The sequence below is a fragment of the Protopterus annectens genome, chromosome 1.part0 (assembly GCF_019279795.1).
Source record: "Protopterus annectens isolate FY-2018-M chromosome 1.part0, PAN1.0, whole genome shotgun sequence".
Classification (NCBI taxonomy): Eukaryota; Metazoa; Chordata; order Ceratodontiformes; family Protopteridae; genus Protopterus; species Protopterus annectens.
This window is the reverse complement of record NC_056725.1, coordinates 541,985,398-541,999,479: the sequence shown is the minus strand read 5'-3', so window position 1 is coordinate 541,999,479 and position 14,082 is coordinate 541,985,398. Positions and strand designations below refer to the sequence as shown.

The 14,082-nt window shown below is 45.1% G+C and overlaps 1 protein-coding gene across 1 annotated transcript in view; it reads right to left on the bottom strand.

Annotated features, from left to right (window-relative positions):
- USP34 (ubiquitin specific peptidase 34) overlaps window positions 1–14,082 on the bottom strand; it is a gene marked incomplete in the record, with an annotated part of 5,849,982 nt that overhangs the window by 4,000,857 nt on the left and 1,835,043 nt on the right.

Here is a 14,082-nt window from a genome sequence, read left to right as displayed (position 1 = left end):
ATCTCTGAGAAATGGAAGCCTAGGGCAGACTGGACTTGCATTAATCAATGCATCCAAAAGGAAGGCAAAACTATTAACAGATATTATGCCAGACTATTAGAATGTTTTAATAACCATTGTGGAATGCAGGTTCCTGAAGATCAGACACACGATTCCCCATATGAGCAGCAGTTATGAAAGGCAGTACTGCACCTATAAGCAGCTTTATTACAAAGCACATGGCAGATCATCGTACAAGCAGGTTACAGTCATTACTTAAATATGCTAGGCATGCCAAAAGGCATTTTAATAGCAAAAAGAAAAAAAAAAGCCCAAGTATTTTCTGTAGAAGATGGAGCAGAAGTTTATGTAGTACAGTCTGGGGAAAAGGGCAAAAAAAATGCCCAGGAAAACAAACAATCTGATCAGCGATCAGAGGACTTTGAAGGGTGAAAGAAAAGGGGTAAATGTTTTAAATGCGGTAAAAAGGGACACTTGGCAAGGGATTGCAAGAAAAACAAGAAAGCAACCATGGAAGACAAGGAGGGTAAGGACTGACTATATAATAGCCAGGAATCACTAGAAGGGGATAGCAGAGAAAGGACAAATATGAATGTGATAGAGGGAGTAAAGAATGTGACAGAAGAAGTGTAGGAAGTCACGAATAGTGAAGAAAATGAAATATTAAATTTGGCTTTATTGAGCTTAGAGCTCTATTTAGCAGACACGAAACTAGAAGTTACACTCCTGGTAGAAGGGAGGGAAGTCAGATTCTTGTGTGACTCAGGGGCATCACGGACCCTGATACATCCCTCCAAACTGCCAGAGAACTCAGTCACCTGATTACATATTAGTGAAAGCAGCTAACGGACAGCTGTATCGGGAGCCCCTCTCCCATAATATTGTGATAACTGATCCTGTTTCAGGATTGACCCAGAAAAGCAAAATTGTTGTTTCTGCAAAATGTCCAGTAAACCTCTTGGGCAGAGACCTTATGCAGCTATTTGGTATAGAAGTAGTTCCGACTATGCAGGGTACGGAAGCACAGCGACAAATTGATACCTTTGCAGTGCAAACGAAGGGTAAAATGTTTTATTGGTACAGCCAGGACTTGGTTACGACTGGTCCAGGGGCAGTAACCGAAGAGTTGATGAACGTAGCCATCAGCAAGTTCCCCTCCCTTGACATTAATAAACAGCATTTGTTGCACTGTACTCTGTATTATTGTAACGCACCAGGACCTAATAAGGAATATAAGCAAGAATTGTTTAGAAATTGTGCAAACAGATTAATAGTACATAATCTGTACTGGGACACAGAAGGGAACAGTGTAGCCAGCTGTTCATTGCCCCAAGAGTTCTTTGCACTCTATAAATCTAATCAATTACCACACGTTAGCTTAACTAAGAACAAAAATGTAAAATGGGTAGACTTAGGAAAAAAAGTCACGAGATGGGAAAAACAGACAAGGTTAGAACTGTCAGAACAGGAAATACAAGTGCAGAAGTTGAATTGGATAACTCAGACCCACCCAGCTGTACACTTGCAGTCTAGCAAGGACAGCTGATTAGCACTCCTATTGAAGGAAAAAAAATGCCATACAGAATATACCAGAAACACTCTGGTCAACAAAAAAATCAAATGTAGGACTTATTAGTACAGCGGGACCAGTTACTATTACGCCAAAGTCGGCATTTAAACCACAAAGAAAACAGTATCCTTTAAGAAAAAATGCAAAGGTAGAAATCAAACCTATTATAGCAGCCTTACTTAAGGAAGGGGTGCTGGTGGAATCTCCTGATTCACCATGTAACACACCCTTATTTCCTGTTAAGAAAGCGAATGGAAAGTGGCATATGGTACAAGATTTACAAGCTGTAAATGACGCAGTAATACCAAGGGCACCTACGGTGCCAGACCCACACACCCTGTTGAATAATTTAAAACCTCAACAGAAATATTTTTCTGTTGTAGATATCAGCAATGCGTTCTTCTCGATATCAATACACCCTGACAGCCAGTATTGCTTTGCATTCACATTTCAGGGGAAAGGTATACATATACGCGACTACCACAGGGATATTGTGAAAGTCCAACAATATTCTCACAAGAAATGGCAAGCAACTTGGCGGGATTTACCCCACCAAGAGGTAGCCAAATTTTGCTTTATGGTGATAATATCCTGCTGGCGGCCCCCAACCAGCAAGATTGTTAAAAAAAATAACATAGCGCTATTACAATTTTTAGCCACTGAAGGACATAAAGTAAACAAAAATAAACTGCAGCTTTGGAAAAAACAAGTCAAATACCTAGGATATGTAATATCGAAGGAGGGTAGGACATTAAATGAGGACAGAAAAGTAGCGATTTTGCAAGCACCAAAACCCACTACCAAGAAGGAAATAATGTCCTTCCTGGGTACAAGTAATTTTTGTCGAAGTTGGATTCCAAACTATGCCTTGGAATCTGCACCGTTAACTAACCTGATTTATAAAAAGCCTATGGCAGCACAGGATTTGTTACAATGGACACCAGAAACAGAATCTGCTTTCTGCAAACTGAAACAGTTAATAGCGTCCTCATTAGTTTTGGGAGTACCAAAATAGAAGTTATGTTCTTACCATAACGTTCCATGTTAGTTGTCTTCTTCTCGCCTTCTTCTTGCTGGATGGGTTCGGAGCCGACCTCGGCTCCGACTCGGCCACTCTAAAAGCTCGAGAGTTGGTTCCACCGGCTCCAGGCTCCCCTTATATCCCACAATGCTAGGCGAGAGTTACCTCAGATCTCGTTTGTAAGCTAACCCCAGCTTATAATAGTAACAGAATAACTGTAACAACAGAATCCACCTCTAACAACAGGAAGAAAAAAGGGGTGACCTACATCCTGAACCAAGAAATATGCATAATAGCATATGACTAAGAAAGAGGTGGTAGAAAGAGAGGTCACGATCACAACTCCTCTAGGTCTGTCCAGGCCAGGGGGAAGGAGGGTGGGGCGAAGAAGAAGAGAAGAAGACAACTAACATGGAACGTTATGGTAAGAACATAACTTCTATATGTTAAGTTGTCTATCTCGCCTTCATTCTTGCTGGATGGGACCGCGTCCCTAGCACCTTGTCCCGGGTGGCCTAACGGAACAGACTCCTGAGAACAGTGGAACCAAAATTAGCTCTATGCCTAGAAGCTAAATCCAACTTATAATGAGAAATAAAAGTGTGAGGAGTAGCCCAAGTAGCCGCTGCACAAATGGTGTCAATAGGCAGTCTGTCTTGGAAGGCTAAAGAAGTAGCCAAAGCTCTGGTGGAATGGGCTTTAGGTTTATTAGGCAATTTTTGTTGTCTAATTTCATATACCAGGGAAATCAAAGATGTTAGCCATCTGGATAATGATACCTTTGAAACTGAAAGTCCCTTTCTGCTTTCCGCATAGGAGACAAACAGCTGATCAGATTTTCTGAATTGTTTCGTCCTATCCAAATAGTACCTTAATTGACGATGAACATCCAGGCAGTGTAATTTTTGTTCAGACCTATTTGAATACTCTGGGAAAAAGACAGGGAGGTCAATGCTTTGGTTCAGATTTGATGTTGAAACCACTTTAGCCAAAAAGGACGGGTTAGTTCGTAAGGAAACTCTGTCCTTATGGAACAAAAGATAAGGAGAACGACAACTGAGTGCTTGAAGTTCTGAAATTCTTCTAGCTGATGTGATAGCCACCAGAAAGAGAGTTTTCCATGATAATAATTTCAAGGAACATGAAGCTGCAGGTTCGAAAGGGGAAAGAATCAAAGAAGCAAGAACTAAATTTAGGTCCCAAGGAGAAGGAGGATTTCTTATAGGAGGTCTGAGAAGAAAAACTCCTTTCAAAAAGGCTTTGCAAAGTTTGTGGGACATTAGGGCAGATTCAGAAATACCCACATGGAAATTAGAAATAGCTGCCAATTGAACCTTAAGAGTAGATGGAGATGAACCTGCATGGAAGAGTTCAGCTAGAAAATCAAGGACTAGTTGGATGGAAGCGGTGAAAGGATCTATGTCCTTTCCTTGTGCTCAATATGAGAATCGTTTCCACTTACTCAAATAAATCTTTCGAGTGGAAGATTTATGGGAAGCTATCAATATATCTCTAACAGAGTGAGATAATTGAGGAAGCCTGGCTACGGTTGGAACTGGAGGAACCAAGCAGTGAGGTTCAGAGAGGGAGGGCGATGAAACTGACCCGACTGGTGGATCAAAAGATCTGGAACTAGGTCCAGATTCCACGGGCGCGGCAAAAGAAAACGATGTAAAAGGGGGAAGCACACGTGTAGAGTACAGTAAGGAGCAATGAGGACCAATGAGGCCTTCTGAGCGATAGCTTTCTGTATTACTTGAGAGATCAGTGGGAAAGGAGGAAATGCATACAGAAGTCCCGGGGCCAAACTGGGACTAGAGCGTCCCTGCTGGGTTGGCCTGGTAAAGGGAATAGAGTGAAGTATTCTCTGCACTTGCTGTTTTGGGGAGTAGCAAAAGATCGCAGCAAGGCTGACCCCACTTGAGAAATATCTCTCACTACAGAGTCTTTCAGAGACCACTCGTGAGGCATGAGTATAGCTCTGCTCAACTTGTCCGCAATGTGATTGGACTTCCGGGATGTGCGTTGCTATCAGAAAACGCTGAGAAGAAATCGCCCATTGCCACAGTCTGAGTGCTTCTCGACACAGGGGTATGATCTGGTTCCGCCTTGTTTGTTGATGTACCACACTACAGACATATTGTCTGTCTGGATTGCAATCGTTCCCAAGGGAAGAGAGTCTTGAAGGGCTTGCAACGCTAAAAGCACTGCTCTCATCTCCAGAACATTTATGTGCAAGTGGCATTCGTTTGGTTGCCATGTGCCCTGGACTGTCCTGCCCTGATAATGCCCCCACCCGATCAGGGAGGCATCCGTTGTCAGAGTAGCAACCGGAGGAGGTGGAACAAATGGTCTTCCGACAGGAGCTGGGGAAGACATCCACCACATGAGATGCTTTTGCGCTTGCGTGATCATAATGGTGTGAGACATTGGAAGTTCCTGGTATGACCATTGAGAAAAAGCATCCACTGAAGGATCCGCATGTGGTATCTGGCCAATGGAAGGAGAGGTATGGCGCTGCCATGATTCCCAACACCTTTAGAACTAACCTGGCTTTGGCTCTGTTGTTGTTGAGAAGAAGTGACACCAATTTGTGAATGTCCGATATCCTTTGGTTCGTTAGCCTTGCAGACATGTTTATAGTATCTAAATTTGCCTATGTAGGTAATAGTACGACAAGGCGACAAAACAGACTTTTCGCAATTTATTGAAATACCCAGTTTTTGACAAACGCGAAAAGTATAATCTCTGGCCATCAGAAGGAGATGCTTGGTGGGAGCTGTGAGAAGCCAGTCGTCCAAATATGGAAACACCTGGAATCCTTGTCGTCTCAGGTGAGAAGCTACCACTGCCATGCATTTGGTAAACACCGGGGCAGTGGTGAGACCAAAGGGCAGGGCCCTGAACTGAAAATGACTGGTTCCCAGCCTGAAGCGGAGGAATCTTCTGGAGCGTCTGTTCATTTTTATGTGATAGTACGCATCCCGAAGGTCTATAGAGCACATCCAGTTTCCTTTGCCCAAAAGGGAAGAATGGATTGCAGCGTGACCATCGAAATCTTGTTTTCTTGACTGATTTGTTCAAGACACTGAGATCCAAAATCGGTCTCCAGTCCCCTGTTTTCTTTGGAACTAAAAAGAACCTTGAGTAGATTCCGGATCCTTGTTGGTCTGCTGGCACTGACTGAATTGCCCTTTTTGCAAGCAGTTTTGAAATTTCCAAAGCTGCTATATCCCTTTGAGCGGGTGGAACATCTGGAAGGGATTTTTTTGACTGATTTGGAAAAGCGAAGAAAGGGGATAGAATAGCCTTGAAATGATGGACTGTACCCATTTGTCTTGAGTCAGGGATAGCCAGGCTTCTGGATACAGTGACAATCTTCCCCGACTGCCTCGAAGATGGGCAGTCGGGCAACACCTCAGGGATGCTGAAAGGGCTTGTCAGGAAAAGCTTCGATTGCCCTGGTTCTGAGGACCCCCTGCCCCTAGGCGGCGTCTACCATTGTTATTCCCACCTCTGCCTTTGGTAGGAAAAGCGACTCTGTCGTCAGGCGAAGTCCCTTGAGATTGTTTACGGAACCACATCTTCCCACCCTTCTGGCCTTTGGGGTAAGGCCTAGAAGGAGTAAACGGACTCCGGCGGCAGAAAGGGTCTTGCCATCAGTCTCGCACCTAGTCAGGGTTTCTTTCACTTGAGGACCAAAGAGATGATCCATCAAAGGGAGTTCGTGAAAGACGTCTTGAAAGGGTCCAAAATTGCATAGCCGCATCCAGGCGTGCCTACGTAAGGCTACACCTGTCCCTGCGCTCTGCTCGCTCCATCGGCCGCATAAGAGAGGCGCATGGAGGAGTTAGATATGGAATTAGGGTAGCCAGCTGCGTGTTCATTTTTCTTGGAAACCGAGACCTGTAGGATCCTTTAACATTTCACTCGCTTCTTTGATCAAGTCCCTTTGAAGACCAATGAAATGGCACAGGTAATTCAGCGACGCATGGTAAATGTCGCTGAGGAGAACATCCACTTCCGTACCTATCCATGGACCTAGATTCCTTGTTAGGTGGATGGACAGGCACTGAAGGATCAGCCAGTTCCTTCTTTGTGGCAGCAGCTACCACCATAGCATCCACAGAAACTCCTTTTGATAAAAATTGCTTGTCTGATGGAGCTGTGATGAATTTAGAGGGTCTCCTGGGAGTGGGGTCCACTGAATCAGGAGCCGTCCATGCCTTCTTAGCAACCACCTGCATGAGGGGTGAAGGGGACACCCAGGAGGTGGAAGGGCGAGAGCCAAACGCCTCAAGATACACAGATTCGTCCTCCGAGGGGTTGAGGGCTGGCCAATTTCCCCTCTGTTTCAGGATCTCCAGAATGTCTGCAAATGAGACATCTTCAGAAGGGGAACGGGGGGAACCCTCAGAATCATCCAGATCTGTGTCTGACGTGATAGACTCAGGTGAGTCAATGTGTTTCCTCTTGCACTTCCTCTTCCGAGGGAGCTCTTCTGCCAAATCAGGAGAGGCCTCGGAAGAGGATGAAATCCCCACAGCGGGTTCCTGAGGAGCTGGCTCTCTGCAGTCCGGGATGAGGGAGTGAGTCGACTTACCCTGAGGCAGCATAGAGGGAGGGGCGGACGGAGCCGACTGTGGAGTAGAGCCAGGCTCTAACACACTCCTCATGACCTCGAATGCACCCCTGTCAGGCAGAGCCAGAGGTCCCCGCTCCGAGGAGCTAAGAACCCCCCTCGGCACCGACAGTGATGGCTCCGAGGTCGATGTCGGAGCCGAACTCACCAGCGCCGAAGCACCGAGAGGGAGAGGGTCGGACAAGGGTCCGATGCCACTCACCCCTCGAGCCGGCGAGGAAGTCCGGCGCCGAGATTCCTCCAAGGAAGAAGCGGGCCGGCAGCGGGCCGAAGACAATTGTCTCGGCTCCGGTAATCACAGTCTCGGTTCCGGCGTGACCCGGCTCGAACTCAAAGAGTCGAAGGAGGAAAGAGTTGATGGGCCGGGGCAAGCACCGACTGATGAGTCGGGCTCTGAAGCATCTGGGCTAGTGCCTCGGACTTAAGTAGTCGACTCACCACTCTCTGAAGGTCATGATCGGACAGCCTCGATGACCTAGAGGAATGAGACCTTTGGCTCCGTTCAGACAGCAGGGGAGATCCTGGAGCCGAATGAGGGGAGCCAAGAGAAGGTGACCTAGACCTCTTTCTAGTTGTCGGCTCCGAAGGTCTTGTCGGAGCCGACACGGGTACCTCAATAACCTCGGCTCCGGCCGGAGCCGAAGCCACAGAAACTGTGGACTGAGACTTATCGGCTCCAGCGAGCCGATAAAGGCAAAGGTTGAACAACCTGAGGTCTCGGCTCAGAAGCGGGCGAAGACCTCGATGCCTTAGAGGGCTTCCCTGTTGAAACTGACAGGGAATCCTCTGGCTTCAATAAGCCTCTCAGAATCAACTTGTTTTCTTTCCTGCAGGACCCTGGGGCTGAAGCCATGGCACACAGCACAGGAGTCCTGCAGGTGCAAAGGCCCCAGACAATAGACACAAGAAGTGTGGCGTCTGTCAGAGACATTTTCTGACAGCACGCATCACACTTCTTGAATCCGGAGACCTTTGCTTCTTTAGACATTACACTAACTGACAGGTGTACACAAACACACACCCAAACACACAAGTTATACCCTGTCAGCAAAAAATAATTTTAGTAGTAATACTAGAATTAAGTACAAAAAATTAAAGTAAACTACACAAACACAAACACTCCACTAGGAAAGGGAAGGCCAAAGGCCCAAAGGAAGAACCAACGGTTCTTTTAGTAAAGAAACGGGAAAAATTAGGGTCGGGGATATAGTATTATGATCTACACTAATCTAGGAAGAATTTAACTTAAAAAAGGGGAAAAAGAGTAACTTTTAGAAGAAAAAGCTAACACTCACCAGGAACCGGTAGAAGCAACCAACCTCGAAGCTGTAGCGGCAAACGAGATCTGAGGTAACTCTCGCCTAGCATTGTGGGATATAAGGGGAGCCTTGAGCCGGTGGAACCAACTCTCGAGCTTTTAGAGTGGCCGAGTCGGAGCCGAGGTCAGCTCCGAACCCATCCAGCAAGAATGAAGGCGAGATAGACAACTTAACATCTATCATAAACGTTTTTTCCAAACTGTAAATTGTAAGCAAGGTTATATGACATCAGTGTTAACACAGCAGCATGGGGACAAGTAACGCCCAATTGCTTATTATTCATCACAACCAGACCCAGTGGCACGGTCTTTACCCCAATGTGTACAAGCAGTAGTTGCAGCTGCAATGGCAATACAGGTTTCGGCCTCAGTAGTTTTGTTCCACCCTCTCACATTGAGTGTGCCTCATGCAGTCGTGAATATTTTACTGCAAGAGAAGATAGCATATCTTTCCCCTGCTAGGCATCTTTCCTGTATGACTATATTGTTAAGCCAACCTCATATGACAATTGAACAATGTACGACTTTGAACCCTTCTACCTTGCTCCCAACCCCTGCAAATGGCACACCACACAGCTGCCTGCAGGTGATTAAGCAAAAGACATTGCCTAGAAAAGACCTTACGAATGTTCCCTTGAATAATGCCGAGGTGACATACTACGTGAATGGCTCATGCAAAAGGGGTCCTGCAGGACAGAACCTAGTAGAATATGCAGTAGTTTCTGATATTGAAATTATAGAAGCAAAATCTTTACCACACAATTTATCTGCACAGGCAGCAAAATTAATGCCCTGACACGGCCATGTACCTTAGCAAAGGGTAAATATGTAAACATTTTTACTGACAGCCAGTATGCTTTTTCTATTGTACATGTTTTTGCGCAACAGTGGAAAAATCGAGGAATGATAACATCTACTGGCAAACCAATCAATCATGCACAGTTTATTTTAGATCTTTTAAAATCTATTCAGTTACCTGAGAAAGTAGCTATTTGTAAATGCACAGCTCATACCAAGCAACAAGACAGGATTTCAAAAGGTAATGCGAGAGCTAATACAGCTGCAAAGCAGGCAGCTTCAGAAGTATTTCTTTTGAATAAGAAATTATAACCCTCTGAGATTTTAAACTTAAAAATGTTAAAGATAATGCAGACACTTACTACGCAAGTTGAAAAACAAAAATGGGTAAAACGAGAAGCAATTCTCGAAAAGGGGCTGTACATCTCTAAAAAAGGAAAACCGATATTGCCATCTAATTTGTTTAGATATGCAGCTTTGTTGAGCCATGGGCAGTGCCATGTCTCAACAGGGGGGATGGTACAAGCTGGTGAACCAAGTGTTCATGACATATGGATTCTTAAATTACACTAAAAAATTCTGTTCGATGTGCCATGTTTGTAATAAACATCATGCACAAGGGGCGTTAAAGCCCAAGCAAGGGAGTTTCCCTACACCACCGTATCCGTTTCATACTATCTGTATGGATTTCATAGAGTTGAATAAATGTAAAAATAAGAAGTATTGTCTTGTCATTGTAAATATGTTTTCCAGATGGGTGGAAGCCTTTCCGACTAAAAATCCAGACACAGCAACTGTGGCCAAAGTTCTTGTTAAAGAAATCATCCCTAGATTCGGCATTCCGGAAAGGATCTACAGTGACAACGGCACACACTTCGTAAACCAGACCATACAACAGTTAAGTAGACATTTTGGTATTTCTTTAAAAAATCATTGTGCGTATCACCCACAATCTGCAGGGCTAGTGAAGAGGCACAATGGAATTTTAAAGAATAAGCTAAGGAAGTTAATAGTAAAAACGCAGAGAAATTGGGTGTACTGTCCGCCCCTGGCACTGTTGAGCATGAAAACTGTTCCGAATGCAAAAGGATGGACTCCTTTTGAAAAATTATTTGGAAGGGCTGATTATATACCTCAGTGGAAATCTCTCATGCCCGCAGACCAGGAAGCTGACAGTACACTGGCTGAGTACATGCGAAACTTGCTAAATTCTAAACATTTGTCGCAGTCAAAGTCTGTTTCAGATAAAGAACAAACCAGACCGTTAGAAGTGGCAGTGTCCCCTGGAACCTGAATCTGGGTGAAGACAGTAAAGAAAAAGAATTGGGCATCACCAAAGTGGAAAGGTCCATATCAAGTGCTTCTGTCGACACCCACTGCAGTTAAGATAGCGAAGCGCGCCTCCTGGATCCACCTGACGCACTGTAAATTAAGTAAAAAACTTTGAACTGGACAAAAAATCTCGTCACATGCCAAGAGTAAAAATGAGAGAGTCCAGAAGAGACAGGAATGCAGAACAACCCTTTCCTCAGAAGTATTGCATAATCATCCTAACTGCACTAGTGACAATAATCTTTTTGTTGTGGCCTTTCCTTTTCCCAGCCACACGGACTGAACTGAATGAACGTGAAGTGTTACTCATAGACTGGCATGCAAACTTTAACACTTACCAGGCAATTAAATATGTGTATGCTAAGACTTTCAATGTTTCGAATTGCTGGATTTGCACAGCTTTGCCGACAGCATAGGGGAGTTATTAATGACTACAGTCCCCCTAGGGGTCAATAAGACCTGGAAAAACTTGATTTATGATACCTCAACTATTACATCACAAAACAAAATAGCATTGCACTTGTCTGTTCCACAAAAGGGAACTGTATGTTTTTATAAAAATGATACTGTTCAGGTGGGTTGGAGCAATTGTAATGTGACTGTTCTTATAAATGTTACACTAAAGGTAACAATGCAAATCTTTATTATAATACAAACTATGATTCATTTCTTGGATTGATGCACAAAACACTTAAGTAAAACATAATTCTGTTCTTTATAAACAACTGTCTATAACTGATAGAAAAATGTTTCATGCAGGGCGAGTGTATATTCATAGCAAGGTTACTATGCTACCCCAACAAGCAACCGCTACCCCAAAACAAAACACGTGCAACACATAGCTCACAAAGCCAGTGTGCCGAACAGTCACAGCCCTTATGGCTAAACAACACACCTGATACACTTGTAATAGGCGACTCTATCGTCAGGCACACTGACGTCCCGCTCACCAGGCTGAACAAGGAGAAGGTCACGGTGAGCTGCCTGTCAGGTGCTAGGATCCGCCACATAACACACACACTCCGGTCACTCCAAGGCAAGTACAAATATGACTCATTGTCCATGCTGGTGTGAATGACCTGAGACGTACCTCCCTGGACTACATGAAAAGAGACATAGAGGAGCTCTCTGAGCATGTAGCCTAGGCCGGTATGACCCTGACCTTGAGTAGCATCTTACCCTCACCAAGAATGATGCCACAATATGAAGACAAGATGATCAATTTCAACAATTGGCTTAAGTATTGGTGTCATTCAAAGGGGATCCAATGCCTGTCAGCCTGGGATAACATGCTCGACAAGCCACGATGCTTCGCTAGGGATGGCTTGCACCTGTCACCCCTGGGCTTTCGGATATTGGCAAAGGCTCTTGCTACCCCCATAGTGCATTTTTTAGGCAAGGCTCACAAGACAAACCCACCTCCATAGGTATCACAAGGGATAAGAAACTAAGAGTAATGCTAGTCAATGCCAGAAGTCTAAACCTCAAGATGCACGCACTCGAAACTCTCCTTAGCATGGAGAACATCGATATCTGTGCAGTAACAGAAACCTGGTTCAAGGCTCCCGAGGGCACCCCAGCACTACCAGGTTATACCTCATACCATGCTTTTCGGCCCCAAAACTTGGACCGAACCCTAAAAGGAGGGGGAGTATCAATATTCGTCAAAGATACCCACACCTCCAGGTTAGTGGCACAGCACGAAGCATCAGAGACTATCCATGTGCAACAGTGGGTAAAACTGCCTTCCAGTTTATAGCCTGCTACAGACCACCCTCCCAAACCCAGGAACCCCACTCGGCCTTCCTGAGAACACTGGAAAATATGAAGGTCTCTCCAAACATCATTATATTGGGCGACTTCAACTACCCAAACATAGACTGGGTGCATTACTCTAGTGCCAACACACTAGCCCAAAGGTTCCTAGAATTTATAAACTCAAATGCTATGGAACAACTTGTTACCACTCCCACAAGAGGGGAAAACATACTGGACCTGATCATCACCAACATGGGGACTCTATGCTCCAGACCAGAAGTGTATCCCTGTATCACTGGTAAGATCAGACCATAAACTAATCTCACTGGAAATTCACATCCCGAGCCCACCCCCTGCCCAGAAAACCACAGTGAAAAACTTCTCTACAGCAAATTTCACACTCCTCAAAACCGAGGTGGAATCCTTCAAAGCCCCCGGGCCTGTGGAAAATACGGCCCAGACCACAGAATCCTTTATAAACGCATTCTATGAACACCTTCAGGAATGCATGGATCATGCAATCCCAAATAAAACCAAGACCCAATCCTCCAAAGGCAGATGTCCTGTCTGGTGGACCCCAGCCATACACAAACTATACAATAGAAGGAGGAAGCTACTACATGATAGAGCAAAATCCCAAAAAGGGAAGGCATCTCTGATCAGTATTAGCAAAAAACTACTGGCACTCATAAAATCTTCTAAGGCCAGCTTCGAGAGAAAAATTGCACAAGACACTAAGGATAATCACAAGGCTTCCTTTAGTTATGTTAGGAACCTGGGTGGGAATTCCCAGATATGCTCAGAATTAGTCCAAAATGACAAAAAATACACCGAACCCACAGACATTGCCAAAATCCTAGCTGACAGGTTCAGAGCAAACTTCTCCCCCCCTCCCCACCAAAAGGACGAATATCTATCCCAGCAGAGTGCTGCCCCCCTAACATCTCAGATGCTCAGGTAAGAGCTGCCCTCTCCAAAGCAAAAAACACAGCATCAATGGGACCAGACGGTGTCCCGGGATGCGTCCTACATGAACTCCAAGAAGAGCTAAACCCAAACATAAAACTACTGTTCAATCTCAGCCTTACTACAGGATATGTACCCAAAGAGTGGCATACAGCAACAGTGGTCCCTCTCCACAAAGGTGGTGCCTCAACGGATCCTGGAAACTATCGCCCAAGCCTGACTAGCTTGGTCTGCAAAGCTATGGAAAGGATCATCATGGACCTCATAAATAAACATAATGGGGACCTACAGACACTGGATGCTGCCCAGTTCGGCTTTGTTAAGGGCAGATCCTGCCTCTTAAACCTGGTCGATTTCTTTGAAACTGTCACCAAGGCCATTGACGAGGGGAAGGTGGTCCACACAGCCTACCTGGACCTCGCAAAAGCCTTCGATACAATACCCCACTTGGACATTATAGATAAGCTCACCAGCTTAAATATAAACCCCTATGTCACTAGATGGGTTGCAAACTGGCTCAAGGACAGAACCCACATGGTTAGAATTGCTGGAGCCATGTCAGACTCCAAACCAGTTACAAGTGGCGTCCCACAAGGCTCAGTCCTGGGAGAACTCTTGTTCGGTATATATTTCTCGGAGGTACAGGCAAACACGGAAGGACTGTGGCTCACCAAGTT